The sequence below is a fragment of the Leptonychotes weddellii genome, chromosome 2 (genome assembly GCF_054177405.1).
Source record: "Leptonychotes weddellii isolate Sample4059 chromosome 2, ASM5417740v2, whole genome shotgun sequence".
Classification (NCBI taxonomy): Eukaryota; Metazoa; Chordata; class Mammalia; order Carnivora; family Phocidae; genus Leptonychotes; species Leptonychotes weddellii.
This window is the reverse complement of record NC_138370.1, coordinates 146,310,882-146,331,261: the sequence shown is the minus strand read 5'-3', so window position 1 is coordinate 146,331,261 and position 20,380 is coordinate 146,310,882. Positions and strand designations below refer to the sequence as shown.

The following is a 20,380-nucleotide window of genomic DNA, read 5'->3' as shown; positions in this document are numbered from 1 at the left end:
TATTTGGAAATAGGATCATTGCAGATGTAATTAGTTAAGTTAGATGAGTTCTACTGTGCTGGAGTGGGAATCCAGTCTGACTGGTGTCCTTCTAGAAAGGGGAGACTTGGACACAGATAGGTACACAGAAGGAATGCCACATGAAGATGAAGGCAGAGATCAGGGGGACGCTTCTACAAGCCAATGAATGCCACAGATTGCTAGCAAACCTTCAGAAGCTGGGGGTGGGGGTAGGGTACATGGAACAGATTCTTCTTCATAGCCATCAGAAGGTACCAATCTTGCTGATACCTTGATGTTGGGCTTTTAGCCTCTGGAATTGCAAGACAACTCATTTTTGTTGTTTATGCCACCAAGTTTGTGGCACTTTATTACTGCAGCCCTAGCAAACTAATATGATTCTCATCGTTTAATGGAAGGAGGATAGATTCATGTGGTTGAGGCAGAATGACTGGGATTTTCTCTTCATTTTGTCTGGGGCATCACATGATGATAGAACTACATTCAAACTGCTGTGGATTTTAAGAATTGAAGCAAAGGTGGTGTATAGAGTTGGGCAGACTGGGTGCTACTGAGGACTTTTGAGGTTGAGCTTTTAAAGATTCATTTTTAGGGGTGCCTGGGTGGCTCAGTTGGTTACAGGTGTCTGACTCTTGATCTCAGCTCAGGTTTTGATCTCAGGGTCATGAGTTCAAGCCCATGTTGGGCTCCACACTGAGCATGGAGCCTACTTAAAAAACTAAATAAATGAAAATAAAGATACATTTTTTATTTTCAATGTACCAGCTGTTCCAAAATTGTTTAGTATCATTGTATTTTTTTAGAAAGTGTGTATAAAACCTAGATACTTTGAAGTTTCTAGTAATTTATATTATGATTATTTAATCTGCTAAAAAACGAAATATTGGCTGGTAATTAGCTTTCATCTTCTTAGAAGTCTAGCATTTCAAAATTTTTAATCAGGTGAATGATTTTATGGACTATAAAGTTGAACAGTGCAAATAATTGGCACTTGAAATGTATTTGTAGCTTGTGTAGCCAAGGGTCTGGGAGCCTGAAGAACACACTACACCACTTTTTTTAAGCCAGTTTTTAAAAGTATCATAAGAACATTTTGTTTTTTGAGAGTTACGGCTAGTGACCATAGATCTCTCACAAGAGTTCCTAAGATTTCCTTAATGATTAAAATGATAAAGCCCACCCTTTCCATTATACTTTGAAAAAAGTAGAAGGATGTGTAAATTAAAAGGCTGTGGTCTGAAAATGTCTAGCCTGCAATGGAAATAAACAGATACTCCTCTCACTGATGCATGTTTAAGACCTCAAAGTTTGGGGCGCCTGGGTGGCTCAGTTGGTTAAGCAGCTGCCTTCAGCTCAGGTCATGATCCCAGGGTCCTGGGATCGAGCCCCGCATCGGGCTCCCTGCTCGGCAGGGAGCCTGCTTCTCCCTCTCCCTTTGCCTGCCTCTCTGCCTACTTGTTCTCTCTCTCTATCTCTCTGTCAAATAAATAAATAAAATCTTAAAAAAAAAAAAAGACCTCAAAGTTTAGTATTAAAAAAATAATAATAAATTACTAAGGTTTGTGATTTCTGACTCCTGAGCTCTCCTTAGAGCTTGTGATAGCATAAATTATGCTTGTGATGGGCGAATATTAAGTCACTCCACAGGGAGCATAGCATATTCAAGATTCTTCTAAATAACAATTTTTATTGTACTTTATATACTACACTTATATTTTCCCATTTCCACCTGCACTCTCCCCCGCCCCAACCCCTATACCTTCTGGTCTTTTTGAGGAGATTCTCAGACATTATGTCGTTTTGTCCATGAATATTTCAGTTTGTATCTCTAAAAGATAATGAATTGCTTTAAAACATAACCACAAGACCATTGTCACACTTAAAAAATTGGCAATAATTCCTTAATATCAACAAATATCCTGTCAGTGTTCAGATTTCCTGATTGTCTCCAAAATGGTTTTTAAAAATTTTGGTTTGTTTGAATCAATTTCCGGTGTTCTCACACACGTTTGGTTCTCACATATCTCTTATGTCTTTTCTAATCCATAGATTCCCCCTGTCTCTTTTTTTCCCCTTAGCAATATGTTAAAGAAATGAAGCAATTTATCTTGTAGAATTTCCTTAATTCTGGACTTTGCTCTTTGCTTCCTTGTGGTGTCCTTTAATGTGTACTTTTGCCTCCTGTATCTCCTGAAAACTAGAAATTAGATCTAGAGGTTTGGCTTAATGCTTTGATGTGATTTAGGTTCTTTTTTAACCCTCCTTTAGGAATACATCATAGATAATGTCTGTTCGTCTCTCTTTGTTGTGTGATGTTAGTAGCCCTTGTTGAGTATTGCCTACATTCATTATTTTATTAGGGTTTGAACAAATGATGCTCTAATATTTCTTCACGATTTAATAGCTGGAATATTACACTTTGCACTTTGTACTATATATTATCTTTATAGAACTACACAAAATTCCTTGATAGATCTTGGGCTCTTTGCACATTTATATGACCTAAATTGATCCTTAAAACAATCCTGAGATATGTTTATGGTGAAGAATTACTCTCCCCATTTTACAGAGAAGTTAAATCACTTGTTTAAAATTCCACAGCAGGGCTGGAATTTTGGGAACCAGGTTTCCAGCTCCCAGCTCTTTCCCTGCTGCTTCACTAATGAGACACAGATCACGACCTTCCGTTTGGAAAGGAATGAACAGTTCCATGCTTATGCCGTGCTCCGTGCATGCTCAAAATTACTTATTAATCAACACATGGAAGGACATAATGTGTATCTTGAGAAAGCGTAAAGAAAATAAGGCAGGCCGACTCTAGAGTCCCCGACTGCTTTCCCTTCTGCTGCCCTTTTGTTGGGGATGGCACTTTTTGCTTTAATGGGGTTGGCTTTCTAATATCTCGGGTTGAATTCATAGGTGTTCAGAATGATTTGATAGTTATCTAGCTAAATTCAAGGGACCAGATGAAACGAGGTCCCCTACTCTTCCACCATCTTGACTCCCCCTGGGGTTGGCTTTCAAGGGACAATGGGATCTGGTTATCATAAGGACAGGTGGTAACACTATAGCCCTCCTTTACAATGTGTTAAGAATACTGAGCTGATATCTCATTGTAGTTTTTTTTTTTTTTTTAAAGATTTTATTTATTTATTTGACAGAGAGAGACACAGCGAGAGAGGGAACACATGCAGGGGGAGTGGGAGAGGGAGAAGCAGGCTTCCCGCTGATCAGGGAGCCCGACGTGGGGCTCGATCCCAGGACCCTGGGATCATGACCTGAGCTGAAGGCAGACGCTTAACGACTGAGCCACCCAGGCACCCCTCTCATTGTAGTTTTGATTCATACTTGCCTGATGAGAATGATTTTGTGCACCTTTTCGTATACTTGTCGGCCATTTGTATTCTTCTTTGGAGAAATTTCTATTCAGATCCTTTGCCCATTTTTTAATTGAATTATTTGTTTTTTGTTACTGAGTTGTAGGAGGCCTTACATATTTTGGATATTAACCCTTTATCAGATATATGGTTTGCAAATATTTTTTCCCATTCCATAGGTTGTCTTGTGACTTGATTATTTCCTTTGCTGTGCAACAGCTTTTCAGTTTTATGTAATCCCATTTGTCTATTTTTGCTTTCGCTGCCTATGCTTTTGGTGTTACATCCAAGAAATCATTGCCAGGGCTGATGTCAAGAAGCCTTTTCTCTATGTTTTCTTCTAGGAGTTTTACATTTTCAGGTCTCATGTTTAAGTCTTTACCACATTTGGAGTTGATTTTTATGTGTGGTATAAGATAGTGGTCCAATTAAATTCCTTTGCATGTGGATTACCAGTTTTCCCAACACTCTTTCTTGAAAAGACTGTTCATTCCTCATTGTGTATTCTTGGCACCTTTGTTGAAGATCTGTTGACCATATACGAGAGGGTTTATTTCTGGGCTCTCTATAATGTTCCATTGGTCTTTATGTCTGTTTTTATGTCAGTACCATACTGTTTCAATTATTGTAGCTTTATAGCAATACTGTGGTGGACTTAAAAATTTTCTAAGAATGGTAGATCTTATGTTAAGGTGTTTTATACACACAAAAATAAAGAAGGTGGGAGGAAACTTTTGGTGGTGGTGGATATATTTATGGAATTGATTGTGATAATGGCTCCATACCTATTTCCAAACTCATCAAATTGTTTACATCAAAGATGTACAGCTTTTTGTATGTCAATCATCCCTCAAAAAAGTATTAAAAGAAAGAATACTGGGCCAGCATGTGTACAGTAAATGCTAGTACAAGTTATGTTTGGTAGAGATAAAGGAGGACATGAAGGAAATCTTAGATGATTTATATATATAATATGTTTTTCTCCTTTATCTCTTTGAGAATATTATGCCTCTTTTTAAATTTTGGATCCATTGGTTCCAATAGTTCTAATTCATGTATATGTATTGTTTGGTTCCTTGTCTTTGTTCTTTTAATTCTTGGGAGTCTCATTATTTTGCCCTGTGAGCAAATGTATGTATAATTATTCTTCTTAATTTTGTAGCAATGGAGTAATAAATACTCTACCAAACTATAATTTAAAGGGAAAAAAAAGATTTCTAACAATTCCTCTTTAATAGTATAAGAATTATTCCCTAGGCTTAATTGTCTGAAGAAAAGCTTGGTATACATCAATTCAAATTGCTTTTCCTTTCCAAACCATTCTTGTATGAGGAATTTTTCATTTTTACAGCTCCTTATTGGTAGTTTGAATCCCTAAAAGTGATTTGGATATAGTGGTACTCACAGAATACAAACAAGAGAATCAGAAGGAAAAGGCATTTTCAAGTAACATGTGCAAGTGTAGGAGCTGAGTGGGCAGGATTCTGGCTCTGTGACTCTGGAAGAAATTGGTTCACGAGATACCTCCTTATAAAGACATAATGCAAGAGAACCAACAGCGTGAGCGCATGAAAACAACATTCTTTATCACACAGAAAACTTATTTCAAAGGAAACTGGTTCCAAAATGAGGACGTCCACCCATTTGTGCCTCCTAAATTACCTGGGACAAGTTGATTTCTGAGTGAAGAAACACATCCATATAAAACCCCGATTCTTCCAATATTGTCTTATACCTCCAGTTTAACCATTGCCCTCATATTTACAGAGAGATGGGTAGCATTATTTTTTCAGTCTAGTTTTGCCGGATATAGAAAAGAAAGCTGACAAGATAGAAAACTCACATGGAGTACTGGTTTTTTTATTTCAGGGTCCACTTTTAAGAATGTATAGAAGAACAAAGCTTGTATTTAAGGAATTGCCAGAAAAAAAAATTGGAGAAAAACCAATATGGATGCCAAAGACTTAGGCTAAGAGTGACCAAGCAGCAATAGGAAGATAGACTGGGGAAGGACACTTCAGTCCTGCTTTGCCTCTTCCCCACATGACCTCTGGGCTTTCATTACCTGCCCCACAGCCACCAAAAATCTGCAACAATAGCCCAGGCCTTGGGGAGTGGCTCTCAGGCAGTGTCCGTTATCAGTTCCTATCAGACGCTGCTGGGCCAAAGAGATGATTCACGCAGGTGTGGAATGACCATGCCTTTCTGGTTTTATTCCCCCATCTTCCTTCCCCTTTCAAACCTCAGGACTGGGGGGCCACCATAAGACTTCCTCCCCGGTGTCACTTCATTGTAAGAGTTTCAAGGCCAGTCCCTGAACAGAGGAATTTCCTTGTAGAGTAGTCCACAGTGAGTCTGTGGTGCCCAGGCTATCCCTGTGGGTTAACTCCCCTGCTCTTTTTTTTAAAGTCACCTAGAGTGACACAGACTGGGGACTAGACTCCTATTTTCCAGCATGTGTTAGCAGCCATATTAGCTGATAGACACAGGAATATATGAGCTTGCTCACACACACACACACACACACACACACACATACACACACACACTAAAATAACTAGGTTCCCAGAGAGTTCATGAAAGATAGATAATGAAACGTTATACACCACACAAATAGGAAGTATTGACAGCGAACTTTGTAACTGAAAACGTGTATTTATTCTCTTAAAATACCAGAGGTCAGAATCAAAATGAGTCTTATGAGGTTAAAAATCAAGGTGTTGGGGCGCCTGGGTGGCTCAGTTGGTTAAGCATCTGCCTTCGGCTCAGGTCATGATCCAGGGTCCTGGGATCGAGCCCCACATCAGACTCCCTGCTCAGCGGGAAGCCTGCTTCTCCCTCTCCCATTCCCCCTGCTTGTGTTCCCTCTCTCACTGTCTCTCTGTCTCTGTCAAATAAATAAAATCTTAAAAAAAAAAAAAAATCATGGTGTTAGCAGGGCTAGTTCCTTCTGGAGGCTCCAAGGGAGAAACTATTGCTTTCCCATTTCTGGAGGCCACTTACATTCCACAGCATATGGTTCCTTCTTCTCTCCATTTTCAAAGCCAGTGGCAGAGCATCTTCTCTCTTCTCTAACTTCCTACTTCCCTCGTATAAGAAATCTTGTGATTACAGTGGGCCCACCTGGATAATCCAAGATAATATAATATCCCCATGTCAAGATATTTAAGTTAACCACACCTGCAAAGTTCCTTTTGCCATGTGCTCTGGGTTGAATAGTGTCCTCCAACAAGGTATGTTCTGATCCTAAACCCAGTACCTGTGAGTGTGACTTTATTTGAAAATAGGATCTTTTCGGATATGATCAAGTTGAGATGAAGTCATACTGGAATCGAGTCAGCCCTAATCCAGTGACCAGTGTCCTTGTAAGATGAAGGAAATTTTAATACAGACACAGACACACAGGGAGAATGCCAATTGATCACATAAGTATATTAGAATGATGTGTCTTGAAGCCAGAGAATTTCAAGGATGACAGGCAACACCAGAAACTAAAAGAAAGGTGTGGGACAGATTCTCTCCTAGAGCCTGCAGAGGGAGCATGGCCCTGCCAGCATCTTGATTTTAGATATCTAGCCTCCAGAACTGTGAGAAAATACTTTTCTGTTGTTTTAAGCCACCCAGGTTGTGTTACTTTGTTATGGAAGCCTTAGGAAATTAATACACCATGTAAGGGAACATTACAGGTTCCAGGGACTGGGATATGGGCATCTTTAGGAGAGCCAACATTCAGCCTACCACAGGAGTTTGTTAGTAACACAAATTAACAATAACAAAACCAGAAAGAACTAAGTAGGAATATCAGAAATGAAGAGTTGATATAAAGAACTCATTAGATGGCATAAATAGTGGGATAATAAGAGCCGAAGACTGAGTTTGTGAGCATGAATGCTGGACTCAGGAAATCTGTCAGAAGCAGAGTAAGTAATGAAGAAAAAGAATATAGAGAATAGAAGTCAAGTCCCCAGATCTGGATAACAGGATATCCCAGAAGGGGCAGAAGGAACAGAGAGGGCAAAATAATTATGATAAATATCTCAGAATCAAGAAAGATGTAAGATTTCAGATTAAAAGGGCCCAGACATTACCATACAGAATAGATACAGAAAAACCTATGCTCAGACACATGGTATCAAAAGTTAACTCTATTAATACAGGAGATAATTCTAAAAGGTCACAGAGAAAGAGCAGATCAACTAGAATAGAAATCTGACTGACAGAATTCTCAGCATCAATGCTGTGTATATATGTATATATATATATCAGAGAAGAAAACTTGAACTAATTAAGGAAAGTAGGAAAGGAGAAAAAAGATACATGGGGAAAATACAAACATTGGAAAATATGAAAAAGTCCTAATAATTTTAATAAATGTAAATTGCTCATCTCACCAATTAAAAGATGGAAACTTAGATGATATTTTTAAAAATAAAACACAAAAAAATCAACAGTGCACTATTTAGATTCAGTTCAGGCAAAAAGACACAGGAAATTTGAAAATAAAAGGATAAAAACTCATATTAGCCACTACAAACCAAAAGAGAGTGGCCATCTTAATATCTGACTCTTAATATTAACATGTTAATATTTGATACATAAAAGCAAAAAATGTTATATGGGGAAAAGGGTGATGGTGACATATACTGGTAAAATAACAGAGCAAGGAGGTGTAAGCAGCATGAATAACTTAACAATATAGCCTCAAAGTATACAAAGCTGCAATGGCATAATGGTAGAGAGAAATAGACTTATAAAATATATGTTGCAAGAGATTTTAACATACTTTCCTCAGAAGTTGATAAATAAATCAGACAAACATTAAGACATAAAAGAAGTAATGTAATAAGCTTGAACTATTATATATATATTATATATATATAATATACACACACATATATATGTAAATTATTTTTTATATATATGAGTTTGTATGTGTGTGTGTGTGTATTCCTTACCTGGAAAACTTACTAGACCATAAAGGCAGTCTTAAATTCCAAAGAATCATTATCATGTAGGCTATGTTCTCTGACCATAACCAATTAACACTAGAAATTTTAAAAAAGAAAAGAAGCATAGCTTATGTAATCCTAAATGTCAGGTTTTATATTTAAATAATCCCTGAGTGAAAAGGGGACCATGAAGGGAATTATGAAGTTCTAGGACTTAACAATAAAACCTCACAAGTCACTGTTTGTAAGATATGGCTAACATAGTCCTTTACAGAATTGTATAGTTTCAAATAAATTTACCAAGACACAAAGTTTGAAAATGTTGAAAATGTAGCAGAGCAAATACAAAGAAACCAACCAAAAGAAACAAGGAAGAAGAATTGATAACAATAAAGAAGAAATTTTTAAAATGAATAATTACAAATAATAAAAATGTCAAAAAAACTAAAGGTCTGTGGCAAAACCAAGCAAGAAAAAGAAAAAACATATGAAAACAGAAACATGCAATGAAAAAGAAAAATGCCTACAGATATAACAGATTTTAAATAAAGAATATTATAACTGAATCAGAATATACTTGATAACTTACAAGATCTTAGTCATAAACTATTTGGAAAAATATAAAATGCCCAAATTAGGAAAACTGAATAGGTCAAAAGGAGTAGAGACATTAAATGGTCAAAAAAGACCTCCCTGCCACCCAAACTTTATAGCCCTTGCTCTGTTTCACACAGAAATTCTACTAAATTTTCAAGGAAACACTGATCTTACAATTTTTTTTTCCCAGATAAGAAGCACTATCTGCTTATTTAATGATATTAGTGCAATCTTGATTCCAATATCAGATAAAGGCAATAAAAAACTGACAAGCCAGTTTCACTTATGGATACATGTTTCAGTATTCTAAATTAAGTATTAGTTGAAATGAAACATTTGATTCTTAAACAATAATTTATTGTTCAGATCAATTTCATCCCAGGAATGTATTGAAGTCTCAACACAAGAAAATATGTCAAGAGAATTCACCATTATTAATAGACAAAAAAAGTGACTATTTAAATTGATGTAGAAAAAGCATTTGATAAATGTAAACACCTATTTGTTAAATAATATGCATCAGAATATGTTAAAAGCTCGAGGAGCTATGCTAATGTAATACATTCTAAGAATCGAGGACAGGCTTAGAGTTTTGTTAATGGCTTGGTCCCATCATTTAATTCACTGTACTTTTATTGAAGTTGTTCTTTCATTCCCAGAGGTCCATTAAGGAAGACAGTAAGAATTTTGCTGAAGCATAAAATGACTGGGCAGAAAATGGTCAAAACAGAGGATGGGTTTTAGCTACAGCTTTTCAAATAGCCTAAGGCAGAGTGGAATGAGAACCAGGGAAATCAATAAAAAGATGGCTGTAAGCCAAGTGATAGACCATGAGTTGCCGGGCCAAGTTTACTCATTCACTTCCTAAACAATAACTTACAGTTTTTGCTCTTATAAGAATAGTAGAGTTTTTGGAAGAAAGATCCTACTATTTCAGTAGGAAAAAGATCTGATTTCCCAGCCACAATCACTGTTAACACTTTGGTGGATAGCCAGATATATATATACTATGAAGGAGAAAAAAAAAATCCCTAACCATAATCGACTACCAATTGTTTTGTTACCCAGAGAACATTTTTTAAAAATTATTGCCACCAGCATTTAAAGTAACAGTTTTTCTTCTCTATGGTCTATGCTCTTTCTTGTTTGGGGGTCGCAAATTCAAATGACTTCAGTGGCCAGACAGGTTTCAAGAGTCAAGTAAGTTAATAGGGGTCACTTGATGTGTGTTCTAGAGAAAGTGTGACAGTCAAGGGCATTTAAGACAAATTACATCTGTGGGTCACCAGTTTGCAATCCCTACTTAGATTACAATTCTTCTCATAGCATGTACTATATGGCTGAGGAAACAGACAAGACATTTACATATGAGAGGAATATTTGGCAAGAGAATCCCATGGTTTACTATGTGGTACTATTTATATGACCCATAAATAAGTATACAGAGGAAGAGAAATCTCTTTTGATGTTGGGGTGTTACATCATCATCACCATAATCCTTCTTTTTTATTTATCTTGCTTTTTAGTTTACTAAGTGTTATTAGAATCTTCATTCTGTTGTTTCTCACAGAAACCTTGGATGGAAAATAGGAACAATGTCCATATTTTACATATGTGGAATTTCAGTATCAGAGTGCTTAAGCAATTTACCCTTAGTCTCATAGGTATTAAGTCCTTGTGCTAGGATATTGCAGTGGGTATCTATGGGACTAGTTGTATCTTTTAACTGTCACAATGTTCCTTCTGCCATTATACATGGTACCTCTGAAGGAGCCGTGTTACAAATTGACTTAAACCCTTGGCCAAGTTGGCCAGTGAGTTCTATCCCTATAACTTGGTGATTTGGGACAAAATGATGGCATAATCTCTCCAGGGGGGAAGAAGCTGTGATAGGTAAACCTTTATAACTCTTGGCACCCTATCAAATAAGGCAGTCTATGGATTGGGGAACAGAAGAAGCAGTCCCAAGAGAAATAGGAGACAAAGAAACACACATTGAACAGTAAGAAGAGGCAAGAGATGGAGTGAGAAATTTTATGGCATTCTAGCCCCTGTGTCCAATCACACCTACGGACCAGCTGCATTTCTATCCTGCGCATAGTTTTTTTTTTTTTTTTTAAAGGTTTTATTTATTTATTTGACAGAGAGAGACAGTGAGAGAGGGAGAAGCAGGCTTCCCGCGGAGCAGGGAGCCCGATGCCGGGCTCGGTCCCAGGACCCTGGGATCATGACCTAAGCTGAAAGCAGACGCTTAACAACTGAGCCACTCAGGCACCCCTCTATTCTGCCCATAGTTTAAATGTTCAACTTTTACTCAGATTATACTTTTTTTTAAATTAAGTTTTTCATTTTAATTGCAGTATAGTTAACATTCAGTGTTATATTAGTTTTAGGGGTACAATATAGTGATTCAAGAATTCTATACATTACTCAGTGCTTCTCATGATAAGTATACTATTTAATCCCCATCACCTATTTCACCCATCCTCCTACCCACCTCCCCTCTCATAATCATTAGTTTGTTCTCTATAATTAAGAATCTGTTTCTTGGTTTCTGTCTCTCCTTCTGTCTTTTTCCTTTGCTCATTTGTTTTGTTTCTTAAATTCCACATGTAAGTGAAATCATGTGGTATTTGTCTTTCTCTTACTGACTTGTTTCACTTAGCATAATGCCCTCTAGCTCCATCCATGCTGCAAATGGCAAGATTTCACTCTTTTTTTATGGCTGAGTAATACTGCTTTGTATATATATACCACATCTTCTTTATCCATTCATCCACTGATGGACATTACCTGCTTCCATAATTTTGACACTGTAAATAATACTGCAATAAACATAGGGGTACATGTATCTCTTTGAATTAGTGTTTTTATATTTTTTGGGTAAATACCCAGTAGTGCAATTACTAGATTGTAGGGTAGTTCTATTTTTAACATTCTGAGGAACCTCCATACTGTTTTCCACACTGGCTGCACCAGTTTGCGTTCCCACCAATAATGCACAAGGGTTCCTTTTTCTCCACATTCTTCCCAACATTTGTTGTAGTTTGTGGCTTTTTTTTTTTTTTAAAGATTTATTTATTTGAGAGAGAGAGTGTGTGCATGAGCATGGGGAGGGGCAGAGAGAGAGGAAGAGAGAAAATCCTCAAGCAGACTTCCAACTGAGTGTGGAGCCTCATGTAGGGCTCCATCCCAGGACCCTGAGATCATGACCTGCACCAAAATTAAGAGTCAGCTGCTTAACTGACTAACCCACCCAGGTGCTCCTGTTTCTTATGTTTTTGATTTTAGCCATTTTGACTGGTGTGAGGTAGTATCTCATTGTAGCTTTGATTTGCATTTCCCTGATGATGACTGTTGTTCAGCATCTTTTCATGTGTCTGTTGGCCATCTGTATGTCTTCTTTGGAGAAATATCTGTTCATGTCTTCTGCCCATTTTTTAATTGGATTATTTTTTGGGTGTTGAGATTTATAAGTTCTTTATATATTTTGGATACTAACCCTTTATCAGATATGTCACTTGCAGATATCTTCTCCCATTCTGTAGGTTGCTTTTAGTTTTGTTGATCATTTACTTTGCTGTGCAGAAGTTTTTTATTTTGATGTAGTTCCAATTTATTTTTTATTTCCTAGTTTATTTTTGCTTTTATTTCCCTTGCCTCAGGAGACATATCTAGAAAAATGTTGCTATGGCCCATGTCAGAGAAAGTATTGCCTTTGCTCTTTTCTAAGATTTTCATGGTTTCAGGTCTCACATTTAGGTCTTTAATCCATTATGAGTTTATTTTTGTGTATGCTGTAAATTTTATTCCTTTGCATGTTGCTGTCCAGTTTTCTAACACCATTTGTTGAAGAGACTGTCTTTTTCCCATTGTATGTTCTTTCCTCCTTTGTTGAAGATTAATTAACTATATAATTATGGGTTTTTTCCTGGGTTTTCTATTCTGTTCTATTGATCTATGTGTCTATTTTTATGCCAGTACCATACCGTTTTGATTACTAGAACTTTATAATATACCTTGAAGTCAGGAACTGCATTATATCTAGCTTTGTTTTTCTTTTTCAAGATTGCTTTGGCTATTTTGGGTCTTTTTTGGTTCCATATAAATTTTAGGGTTGTTTGTTCTAGTTCTGTGAAAAATGCTATTGGTATTTTGGTAGGGATTGCATTAAATGTGTAGATTACTTTGGGTAGTGTAGACATTTTAACAGTATTTATTCTTCCAATCCATGGAAAATTCTTGAGAGATATAAGAAACACACGGTCAAGTGTAATGTGTGATTCTTATTTGAATCCTGATTCAAACTAAACACTTCAAAATGTGTAAGAGAATCAGGGACATTTGAACACTGCTTCTTTGATGATATTAAGGAATTATTGTTAATATTTTAGATGTGATGATAAATGACATCATGGCTGTTTTTGAAAAAAAAAATGGCTCTTAGACTTAAAGATATACAATGAAGTATTTATGGATCAATTGATACTGATCTCTGGGGTTTGCTTCAAAATAATGCTGAGGAACTTGAACTCAAGCAGTTTCTTCCAGAGCCTAATGATGAAATTATTCTGTTGCAGTAAAGAAATAAATGCAGAGAAATAAGGGATTTATTGGAGAAGAGCGAATTGCCCAGTTTTGTTAATCTATGGGGCCCATGTAGGGATTGTCAGAGATAAGCTTATAAAGGTTGATTAGGGCCAAAGCTTAGAAGGGCCTTGGAAAATAGGCTAAAGAACTTGAAAAGAAATCATTATTTCAATATGTAGGGTACCATCATATTCTGTACCAAAACTCTGTGGTAAGATTTCATGCTAATTTAAATGCTAATCACCATAGTTTATCAAAATATTGGAGGCTCCCTCTAATGGAAAATGAAATTTGATAAATACTAGATTTATGAAAGATGAATAATGAATTTTAATAACATTTCTGTAATAGTGATAGGAGCATTTTTTTCCCATAATTTTATTTTGGTCACCTAGATTATAAATTCCTAGTCTTAAAGTCTAGGAGAACCAGAGTGAAAAAATAATACACTTGCTCTGTGTTTTGTCTAGAGAAGAGCTGAACCCACCAGGTTTCCTACTATTATGTTTAGCAATTAAGATTTTAAATTCTCTGTGATGTTTTTGTTTTTTCCTCAATTTAATGTTTTTTGAATCCGTTGTATTATATATCATTTCTAGAAATATTTCCCTCTACAGTAAAATGTTGATTTGTGACTTTGTTTTGCAAAATGTTTTTTTTTAATTGGACTTTTGAGAAAATCACCTGAATAATGATTAAAAATAAGCAGAATAAATTTTATGTCAAAATGATTTCAAAAGTCATTTCTTTCAGTTGTAGGCGACTGCTGTTGCAATTTTCTTGGCATACAAACCAATTAATTTTAAAGTTAAGCTCTTTGTGTGATTGCATGTTTCCTGCCGTTAGAGTAATGAAGATTTTGGAAGGACATCATCAAAGCAGAAATAGGAAGCTTACTTACTTTCTTGAATTATTGGTGTTTTATTACATTTACCATAAATTTCGGTTTCCTAACTTAAGTAATATGAAATGTATCCAATTATAACAGAGTTTGTGTTACCTACAGATTTAAATTTAACATTTTGCTTTCAAGTGTCAGATTTTATGGAAATCTATCAAGTTTCCCAAAGCATATGTAGCAGAGCAAGGTTTTAAGACTCACAAGTGTCTTAGCTTGAGTTTTTAGGAGCAGGACATGGGATAGGAATTCTTGTTCAAGTGGTTTATAAAAAAACAGGTGAAGAGAATTGAGGAAAATAGGCTAAAAAAAAAGACAGATGCTGATCCAGAAAGTGGGCTCAGGTGGAGACTAGCTTGTTTGATCCCACAGAAAGCTGTGCAGAACAAATAGTACAAGAAAGTCTCTCCTACCCCATGGGACTCAGTCACTGGCAGTGGTCTTCCCTTGGGAGGGGTGGGGGGTAACTTTAGGCAAGGCTGTGCTGTTTGTGTGAGGACAAGTCTCCAGAGACAGGAGTAGCTGTGTTATCAACTAATATAGTTGCTGGGGGGAAAAGTTGACCCCCCTGTTTACATAATGATGGTGGTTTACCAATAGCATTCTTTACAGTTCATCCTTTGAGCTCACATACCCATATGTCATGGTGCAGCCTTTCCAGAATTCTGATTGGAAAACCTTATAAGGGTATTCCTGGGAGGAGCTCTAGCTGCTGCTGCTGCAGTTTGTTCTGAGGTTATAACTAATTGGAATCACCTCCTGCCTCTACTACCAATTCTAAATTCCTCTCTCCAGTGATTAGGACTTCTGCCAATCTGTGCAGTTTGCCTGGTGGGATGCCGAGGCCTCATCCTTATTCTGAAGGGTGTGAGCCTTCTGGTGACTCTGCCTTTACCAGGTCATGGTTGCTGTGCTTTCCCGTATACAATTATAACTGGGAATGAAAGTCACATGGCTTACCCGAGTGCTCCGCATATTCCTCCTTGCCTTAATCTATCACAGAAGTTATGGGTCCTCCTGATTATCATGGTCGATTATCACTGTCAGTATAGTAATTCTTTTCTTTGCTTGCTTATCTCTGCTGTAAGGATCCCAAAGTGAACAGGAAGCAGTGTTAACTCTAAGATGAGTGGGCTTCTTGCTGTGTCCGTGGTGGAAGGATTATACAAAGCCTAAAATTGTGGGGACAGTATGCATGTTTCCCCAGGTGGGTTCCAGGGGGTTGATAATGAGTGGGACTGCTTCTAACTCCATCTCTTCTTGGCCAGACCATTCGTTCTACTTTTACAGGCATAGTACTGTCGAATGGCTGTCGAATTAAGGTGTATGCTGAACTGTAAAAGAGAGGGTCCTATCCTTTCAAGGTGTTCTCTTCAAGCTGCTACTTCAGCAGCACACTTAAGAGTCCATTTCCGCCTTTTATTGGGTTGGCAGCGTGGTTGGTACAATAAATGGTTGGAACAATGGATGCTGTTGTCACAAGACCACTGTTGCTCCTCCTTTGCTGTACAGGGGGTATGTAACTTCATGGTAATGTTATACCTTATGCAGGACACTAAATAGACATTCTTTAAGCCCCTGGTAGTGGTGCTGGCTGGGAAGTGTGACCAGAAAAGGCAAAGCCAGACCTGGAATAGTGAGTGGGTCAAGCACAGACAGGATGGAATATTACTCTTTCCAGGGTATCATTCTCTTGTTGGTCTTACTGAAGGATAGTACCATCCGAGGACTCACTGTTGTTCTCTACTGCTGGCAAGTTAGACATTCAGCGTGGCAATAGCGAGATCATTTTGGCAAGAGCGAGCTCAGCTGATGGTCCATGGACCCATGGACCATGCACAGGTCCGTCTCTTCCACCATGGCTAGTCTAGTTCTTGGCTACTTTATTCAAGCACAAGAGAAGCTGAAGACAGAGGGTCGGTGGACTGAGTCATCCTGTCCATCTGGCTGTCAAATGCTTTTTCTGAAGTAGATTCTCTCTAGTGGACATTAACTTGTGATAGAAGGGTCCTCATCTCGCTTGAACCTTTTCTAGATGTATTGTTTTCTTAGGGGTTGCTTTAGTTTTATAATGAACATATGTAACTGTGATAACAATCTGCTGGGAACATTTTGCCACTTTAAGTGAGGTGTAGAAATCTTACTTCCATTTAGATTCCTTTGCCCTCCCCACTTGAAAAATTTGTTTTCTCTACACACATCGAGCACCCCATCAATTGGTATTATAGTTTTTGCCTCAGTCATCAAACATGATTAAAAAACTCAGGAGAAGTATAATCTGTTATATCCCCCGCCCCACTTTTTAACCGATTGCATTGTTATTTCTTCCTTTCTGAAGTCATTTACTTTCTGTTTGGAGAATTCCCTGTAGGCATTCTCTAAGGGTAGATTTGCTACCCTTAGAGCTCCAGTTCCTTAGTTTTGCGTCATCTGAGAATGTCTTAATTTGCCTTCATATTTGAAGGATTTTTTTTTTGCCAGGTATAGAATTTTTAGGGTTGTCAGGTTTTTTTTTTTTCTCTCAGCACTTGAAAAATATTCTATTTTAGTATAATATAAACCAGTACTTCTAGGGCTTAAGTTTAATTATATGATTGCAGTCTAAATAACCTATTTTGATTGGAAAAAGAAAAGGCAGGGTACAATTTTGCTCCTTTTCTCATATGGCAGAAAATCTTTCTTTTTGAGGGGAAATACACATGAAAACATTTTTTTTTTTGGTTGGTCCCAATGGTGGTTGAATACCAGGTAGTTGTTTCTTGCTTTCTTTTTCTTCTGAGACATACAGAGAGAAGCAACAGCTGTTCTAAGGGCAAAGAGGATGAAAACACAAATGAACAGTTCAGTCCAGATGAGCAGCCTCCTGTGTCTGCAACAGAGAAAAGGGAGCCAATTCCACAAAAGCAAAAATCCATCTTGGGAAGCTCTCTGAGGTGAAATGTAGGGAGTTTGGAATAAGGCATACCTGGCTTTGGATCCCATATCCACTGTTTACTAGGTGCATGATCTTTGGTGAGTGATTTAACCTCTCTAGGTCTCAATTCCCCCATAGAGAAAATCGAAATAATAATACTTCTTTGAGTCATTGTGAGAATTTAAACAAATGAGATACACAGGCTTCTAGCAACGGGATTCATTCTCAACTCTCTTTCCAGGGTTTTTCAGTTGTATTTCTTCTTTCCCCTTTCACATAAAGGCTATGTAAAGGTTAAGGAAAACCCATCAGGGAGGGTGTCTAGCTCCATCTTGGGAAACATGGTGAACTAGCCAAGTTAAGATTTATTGCAAAAGGTATAATGTGAATCTTTTATTTCTTTAAAAGTTGTGATGTTATCACCTTCAAAGTTTATAGTGAGTTACTGTTGTTTAGTTTATTAGTTTAATTATTTAATAAAGGTAGATGTAAAAAAAAAACGTTTAGTAGTCTGGGTCAAATCAAGAGAGAGATGTCTTACAGCACCTTGAACAGAGAAAGTTTTATCTAAAGAATTATTAACTACAACAGGACATTGGAGCAATGAGGGTTTTGCTAGTAAGAAGAGAACATGAATGAATACAATATAACAGATATAAAGGCAGTTACTACCCAGGGCTGAGATAGAGAGTCCGAGGAATAGACCCCCCTCTGCCCTCCTCCTCTACAGCTGAGATCTGAGCCCTATGGGAAAAGGCACAGCCCTAACTGGATGTCAGAGTCCCAGTGACCTAATTGTGATGGTACTGTGGGGGAATTTACTGGAAATCTGCCCTCAGGAACTGGCTAGAGTTCTGCCCTCCAGGGCTCTGGGAAAAGTTGTTGAGGAGGTGTCTCCCGTGAAGCAGTGCTACGAATCTGCCTGAAGGTGATGATGGCGTCTGTATTGCTGCCATTTTCGTACTTCCGGAGGCTGGCTCTGGAGAAGCTATACACGCTGCAGGCGCCGGCCAAGCGAGCGCCTCAGAACCGGGAGGCAAAGCCCTTTCCGCCTACAGCGTCTCTCCAGCAGCCGCTACTGACAAAGTTTGACACCGTGTAGCTGACAGTGGAAAATATTTAAGGGGCCCAGATCTATTCTCACAGAGCAAGCAAAAAGGACGAATTTGGAGCTAAGAGGTAATAATTTATGATGGGTACATAGGGATGGAGAATTCATGATTTGAAAATCTGTGTTAGGACTTAGTAAGAGTGATTGTCTTAATCTTATACGAAGCATTGGCTCAGTTATTCAAACCATGGTGGTATCAATGCACCAATGCCTCCTGGTGAGAGTAAATTGAAATTGTATTTCAAATCTTTGTGCCAGTTAGATCTTTTATAATTGAAATTGTAAAACAGAGGCTATAGGATTGTGGCAAACATAATTATAAATTACATTGAAAAATTTCTAGTTAGAGGTACTTAGATTGCAACATAGATATTATTGTATAAATTTGAATATGATTTGATTTGATCCTGAAAAATTTATTTTAGTATTAGGGTGAGGAGTTCAAATGATAGCTCATCTAACAGCTCAGATGATTCAGGTTTAAGCCTCTCAGGTTGGCTTTAGGTTTACAAAAGGTGTTAGATACATGGGTTCTAAAATAAGCTCATGATCCTACTAACTGAGTGACTGCTGAGCAAGTGCAAAGGTCTCTAGGACTGAGGAGTATTATTAATGGACTTTCATTAAAAGTTGATGCCATGTAAATACCCAGTAGTGCAATTGCTAGATCATAGGGTAGCTCTACTTTTAATTTTTTGAGGAACCTCCACACTGTTTTCCAAAGTGGCTGTACCAACTTGCATTCCCACCAACAGTGTAAGAGGGTTCCCCTTTCTGTACAACCTCCTCAAACATTTGTTGTTTCTTGCCTTGTGAATTTTTGCCATTCTAACTGGTGTAAGGTGGTATCTCAATGTGGTTTTGATTTGGATTTCCCTGATGGCTAATGATGATGAACATTTTTTCATGTGTCTGTTAGCCATTTATTTGTATGTCTTCTTCGGAGAAGTGTCTGTTCATGTCTTCTGCCCATTTTTAAACTTGATTATTTGTTTTTTGGGTGTTGAGTTTGAGAGGTTCTTGATAGATCTTGGAAATCAGCCCTTTGTCTATAATGTAATTTGCAAATATCTTCTCCCATTCTGTGGGTTGCCTCTTTGTTTTGTTGACTGTTTCCTTTGCTGTGCAGAAGCTTTTTGTCTTGATGAAGTCCCAAAAGTTCATTTCTGCTTTTGTTTCACTAGCCTTTGGAGATGTATCTTGAAAGAAGTTGCTGTGGCCGATGTCGAAGAGGTTAGTGCCTATGTTCTCCTCTAGGATTTTGATGGATTCCTGTCTCACATTGAGGTCTTTCATCCATTTTGAGTTTATCTTTGTGTATGGTGTTAGAGAATGGTTGAGTTTCATTCTTCTGTATATAGCTGTCCAATTTTCCCAGCACCATTTATTGAAGAGAGTCTCTTTTTTCCATTGCATATTTTTTCCTGTGCTGTCGAAGATTATTTGACCATAGAGTTGAGGGTCCATATCTGGGCTCTCTGTTCTGTTCCATTGGTCTATGTCTGTTTTTGCGCCAGTACCATGCCGTCTTGGTGATCACTGCTTTGTAATGTAGCTTGAAATCGGGCAACATGATGCCCCCAGCTTTGTTTTTCTTTTTCAACATTTCCTTGGCGATTCGGGGTCTTTTCTGATTCCATACAAATTTTAGGATTGTTTGTTCCAGCACTTTGAAAAGTGTCATTGGAATTTTGATCGGGATGGCATTGAAGGTATAGATTGCTCTGGGTAGCATAGACATTTTAACAATGTTTATTCTTCCGGTCCATGAGCATGGAATGTTTTTCCATCTTTTTGTGTCTTTTTCGATTTCTTTCATGAGTGTTCTGTAGTTCCCAGAGTTTGGATCCGTTACCTCTTTGGTTAGGTTTATTCCGAGGTATCTTATGGTTTTTGGTGCTATTGTAAATGGAATCGTTTCTC

At 37.6% G+C, this 20,380-nt stretch overlaps 1 protein-coding gene across 12 annotated transcripts in view; it reads left to right on the top strand.

Moving 5' to 3' along the window:
- Positions 1 to 20,380, top strand: part of GRXCR1 (glutaredoxin and cysteine rich domain containing 1) — a 291,367-nt gene that overhangs the window by 61,251 nt on the left and 209,736 nt on the right. Inside the window, exon 3 of one of the 12 annotated variants that reach the window (XR_014143049.1) lies at positions 19,642 to 19,690. The exons of the other annotated variants lie outside the window; for them this stretch is intronic. The gene's annotated coding sequence lies outside the window, so the exon portion shown is untranslated. The remainder of the gene's footprint in view (positions 1 to 19,641; positions 19,691 to 20,380) is intronic. 12 annotated transcript variants of the gene reach the window in all.